This window comes from Schistocerca cancellata, chromosome 10, assembly GCF_023864275.1.
Source record: "Schistocerca cancellata isolate TAMUIC-IGC-003103 chromosome 10, iqSchCanc2.1, whole genome shotgun sequence".
NCBI lineage: Eukaryota > Metazoa > Arthropoda > Insecta > Orthoptera > Acrididae > Schistocerca > Schistocerca cancellata.
In genome coordinates this window covers 221678137-221683935 of record NC_064635.1, presented here as the reverse complement: position 1 = coordinate 221683935, position 5799 = coordinate 221678137, and the positions used below count along the sequence as shown (strand labels likewise).

General features: G+C 38.5%; 1 non-coding gene across 1 annotated transcript; it reads left to right on the top strand.

The window, feature by feature from the left end:
* The first annotated feature begins 4937 nt into the window (after nt 1–4937).
* Nucleotides 4938–5009, top strand: Trnam-cau (transfer RNA methionine (anticodon CAU)). The gene has a single exon. It is a non-coding gene; the product is annotated as a tRNA-Met (tRNA).
* The last annotated feature ends 790 nt before the right edge of the window (nt 5010–5799 follow it).

Here is a 5799-nt window from a genome sequence, read left to right as displayed (position 1 = left end):
ACCTCTTGTTTTGCGTTGCACTATCACAGCAAAGACCTACATTGATGTTTTTAAGCACCTTCTTGCTTCCCACTGTTGAAGAGCAATTTGGGGATCTTTCAACACGATCGAGCACCGGTTCATAATGCACGGTCTTTGGTGGAGTGGTTACACGACAATAACATCCCTCTAAAGGACTGGACTGCACAGATTCCTGAGCTGAATCTTATAGAATGCCTCTGGGATGTTTTGGAACGCCGACTTCGTAGCAGGCCTCACCAATCGACATCGATACCTCTCCTCAGTGCAGCACTCCGTGAAGAATTCTGTGCCATTCCCCAAGAAACCCTCCAGCACCTGATTGAACGTACGCCTGCGAGAGTGGAAGCTGTCGTCAAGGCAAAGGGTGGGCCAACATCGTACTGAATTCCAGCATTACCAATGGAGAGCGCTACGAACTTGTATGTCATTTTCAGCCAGGTGTCCGGATACTTTTGATCAGATAGTGTAAATCACTTTCCAGTTGGGACGACATGAGGTTACAGCCTAATCGAGGGAAAAATTACTTCAATTGCTTTCAGTTTTATTATTACGTTTGGCGAATTTTGTATGAAGAAAACAATCATGTATAAATGGTAGAAGCGGTCCCAAGCGAGCGACAAAGACATTGAGGAAGATGAGTATCATGCACGATACAGCAAGCAACTTGTCGAATGTTTTGTGCTTGAAATGTGTGGCAACAGTTCTTTCGATACTAGTTTAGTAATGACTAAAAGCAGTGCCGAATGAAGATTGCTCAGGGGAGTTCACGACAACCAATTGCTCAATCAGGTCATAACAAGTTGATAAAACATGGGAATGTGTAGGGCTTCATCTTTTCCCGACGTATAGAATGATCAAATAACTTAATGGAAATAATGTCAGTTAACGTCCGAAATTTTGTCGTTGTCGAGAATAAGACAAGAATGTCGGACTGTAAAAAGTACCTAATTAGTTGCGCGGCTGAAGACATGAATGCCTTCTTACGTTACTCTGCACTGAATCGAAAAGTTCTCTCGCGGAAATTCTCTTACAAAATTCTGACAGTCACATTTTCAATCAAGAAGCAAGAGATACGCAGCAGCTTCCTATATACAACGCATGTCCTCTTGAATGTAAAATGCTATTACTAGCTGGTGAATAATGGAATATAAGATTCTGTCACTAGCTAGTGAAGAAAGGAAGTGTGCATTTAACGCGTCGTCGACATTAATGTCATTAGAGACGCAGTTCTAGTTCAGTCCGAAAAAGAATTGATGAAATAAACTGACCATGCCTTATGTAAACACGAGAACAAGAATTGGCGTGCTGCGCATTGGGTAATCGCTTTTCAAAGCATAAACATGTGAGCAGTTAACTTCCTCATGCTACATTTGTGAATAGAATGTAAATACGTCCTTTCACTTCATTTATTCATTATTCCATAAGGAAGCTTTCAAGCTGCGTAAGGCACTATCACAGTTACGTACATATATGTTACGTATTCTGAATTACAGGTTGTGTTTTCACAGTATGGAATTGTACAGTTTTATTGTTATACTAGGCTAAATTTGATTACAGTACCTGTAAAAAGTTGTTCTGCACGCATTCTTAAGAATAATAAATATCGAAGCTGCTTCTTTATAATTAAATTAATGGCTAATACGAATAGCAGAATCTTGTTTATAGTTAAATTGCTATATTACTTACGGCGCTTTTTACAAATTCATCAGCAGTATAGAAAGCTTTTTCTTTCAGTCAAGATTCTATAATTTTTCTGAACTTATTAGTATGTAACTCCTCGTCCCACTTGGTAATCTGTTAAAACGGGACCTTCGTGCACACAAAGTTTTTTTGAATTTTTGTACACCTAGACCATGGAGTATTCAAAAAGTTCCTATACCTAGTTCTGTACGAATGAACGTTCGATTTTGTGTCATGTTTATGCCGATTGTTCTTAGTGTGCATAAAGGTGTGAAATATGTGTAGACTTGGGACAGTCATTACCAGAAAAATACATTTTGCATGGAGTTTTGGGTCTTAGACCGCACACACACACACACACACACACACACACACACACACACACACACACACCAAATAGTTTTTGCCAAATAAAAGCCCTTTCGGCTGCAGCATAGTTACCCCACATCATTCTCCTTAGTTTATATGTGTGAGGAAAAAGGTGTAGTAGGCAAGAAGTAGCTGTTTTGCCCCAACAGATGTTTTTAATTTCCTGAATAGGTACAACACACGGGATAGTTAGTCGCATAAATTATCTGTGTATGTTTTCCAGGCTAGTTTTCTGTCTTGTGGGATACTCAGTAATTTGACAGAATCTTTGCCAAGGCAGTCATCATCTTTTAGGGAGAACACTACACTCTCGGCTTTGCTGTTATTTAATTTAAAAACATTTGGCTTAAACCAGCAAGATGCTTTGCCCGTCGAAAGTTTATTCATTTCGTCCATAGTAGTTTTGTCATTATGGGTAGTAATAAATGGGGTATCATCTGCGTACATTACCGCTTTGAAAGGTAGCTAGGCAAATCATTAACATAGACAATGAACAAAAATTATCCGTGTACCGATCCCGGAGGCATTCTCATTATGATGTTCAGAAGCCAACGTCGTATCGGTTATCCCACACTGTTGGTTTCCAAGAACATTATCAGATATTGTGCCAAAGGTCTTTGTTAGATCAACCGACGTGGCACACGTATATTTGCTTATGTTCAAATCCCTTTAAGAGACTACAACAATATCATGCACTGCTTTAACCGTGGACTTACCTTCACGAAATCCGTATTGTACCTGATTTAAGAGGCGATAGTTCCCAAAATATTCGGTTAAATGCTTTTTAATTATCACGCTACTGATTTTTAGATAATATTAAAACTATGGCAATGAGTCTATAATCTGGTGATTCCCTATCTCCCTTTTTAAGCACACATATAATTACAGTTAACTTTATAAACGGTCGGGAAAGGTACTTCCTTCAAACATCCACTTTATAAGATGGTGCAGAGGATTGCTTATTATTCCTATAATTTGTTTTACAACAAACTTGGAGAGAGGCCATAACAGGCTTCAGTTTTTGAGTACTGAGTTTTGCTGCTAAATCTACTACAGCCTTAAGGGGAGCCGGAAAAATCCATCTCCTCCATGTTAATTTTAGCAAATAGAAGGAACATTTTTCTAAAACCATTAAACATATTGCTCTGAAATATGGACTACATGTTCAGTGAATATTTTTCTACAAAGTTATAACGCCATGTTAAGAAATATTTATTGGTTTTTGTTTTACAATATTTTTAAACAGAAGCTTATTTTTTTCTCTAAAATTTTGCACTTTTTCTTCTATAACTCTTGAATTATACAACATTTGTTTTACAAATTATTATAAAAATAAAGGAAAAGAAGTAAACAATATCGTGTATAAATTTCATTGATATACTGTTAGCAGCTTTTGAGAAAATGTTCCTCAAAGATGAAAATTTCAAAGTTATGGGAAATGGCTTCCCAAGTTTTGTAATACATTCCTGCCCCATATGATGGATTATCAGCATCATCTTCTTTTTCCAGTGCTAGTTTCCTTTTCACTGGTCTTTTCTTCCCTTTTGCTGCATGTTGTAGGCTTTTGTCTCTTCTACGTGCAGCTGTTAGTCTTTCATCATCATTTAGGCGCATTGTGGAAATAGTGTTGTGTCCAGGTTGGAAACCTAAACGTTTAAGCTCATCACCTTTGATAATGTTTCCTTCATTGTATGTTGCCACTGCACCATACACTCCAAAATGCAATGTTTTTATCTGTACAAACACTCTGTTGGGAATCCTAATCCAAATTAAATTATTTACACTTTCATTTGGATTTTGTTTTTCCCATGTAAACACTTTTCCAATATAGTTGGCTGTGATAAATCTCTGAATATGGGCTTAGTTACATCAATTACAGCAATTGGCAAACTGTTTTTATGGGCATATTCCCTTCCTGATTGGTACTTACAACATGAGTCATCACATGTGGGGCACAGTGCATGTTGTGGGTGATCATTTGGTGATGCAGTATGAAAAACTAATGCCCATACTGCTCTCCTAATATGTTCAATGCTTCTTGTATTTTGCCTAATTGCACAAGCGAGCACATGTCCAGTGCACTCTATTTTTTTTTTTTAATGTGAATTTCATTGCCATAAGGTTTGAGTTGCTCTACAGCTTTATATCCCTTAAATCACCATCTCCTTCTTCATTGTAGCTTGAGCAATATATTCAGCAGAAGATCCCACCAATACATTATAAAATCCAAACTTGGTTGGTGGTTTTGGCAAGTTCATAATTTCACATAACATTGTCCCTGGAGCACTGCCCTTGCCAGAAACTGCAAATAATTTTATATAGAAAAACACCAAAAAGGTTAATTTTGTCATTTTCATCGTACCGGCTCCCCTTAGCGCAGACAGATTTCATTTTGAACTCACCGTCACTCTAGTGGTTGGGTTCCAAGTGTGCACCCAGGAGAGGCAACTAAGGCTGGTTCAGTGTCATTATTGGTTACTATCTCATGATTATCCTGTTGCACATTTCGCAGAAGCTGACAAAGTTGGATGTGACTGAATTTTATAATATGAACTGCGTGGTGAGAACTTCTTTCAGGCAGAGAAAAAAATGATGAAGTCCTTTCTACATGAAATGGTTGATCACATAAATTCCGGCAGATCAGCCAGTGAAGAAAAGAACATACCATGTTAAATCTGTCAGAACTATTACCGCGTATGTATTGTACTTGGAACGATGCTGGAATCGTAGTAACAAGTATTCTTTATTTGTAGTGTTCATAAAATAATAACGTATGGTAAGGCTTATCATTAACGGAACAAAATGCTTCGTCACGAAACAACCGTGTCAGTATTGAAGTTTACATATGAAGGCAGTAATTGCACAACAGCAGAGTGGCGCAGTGGAAGCGTGCTGGGCCCATAACCCAGAGGTCCGTGGATCGAAACCACGCTCTGCTAAATATTTTTTTTTCTTTTGAGGAAATTTTCGCCAGTGTTAAAAAATGCTAACTACAAAATATTTTCCCGTATAATGGCCATATTTCTAGAATGATAGTTAAATTGCTAGAAACGGAGTCACAAAAAGTAGCTAGCAGATCAAGAAATGGAAATACTCCATAGGAACCAAATAAAGGATTTAAAACATAGGTGTGCCGGCCGGAGTGGCCGAACGGTTCTAGGCGCTACAGTCTGGAACCGCGCGACCGCTACGGTCGCAGGTTCGAATTCTGCCTCGGGCATGGATGTGTGTGATGTCCTTAGGTTATCTAAATGATTAATGGAAAATCTCATATAAAGATGTGAAACAAATACTAACAAAGAGATAGAGGGGCTGGCCAGTACTTACCTCAGCTCAGTACAGCCGATAGATACACATAAAACAGAACCGAAAATTTACATTCCTAGCTTTCGGAACAAATGTTCCTTCATCAGGGAGGAGAGAGGGGAAAGAAACGGAAGAAGGGAAAGGAGATTCAGTTACTCACAACCCAGGCTATGAAGCAACAGGGAAAGGAAAATAGGGAGGGTAGCAAGGATGGAGGCATGGTTGTCAGAGGGAAGCCAAAGATATTCTACTGTAGGTACTGTGCCAGCTTCAAACCAAAGAGGATGCATACAGAAGTAAAGAGGTATATAGTATAAAGATAAACACAACTATGTAGGATGAAAAGATGCGTGAATGGCTAAAGAGGAAAGGGAAAGAGGAGAAGACTGAAGAGTAAATGGGAGTGAGGTTGTTTAACGTAGG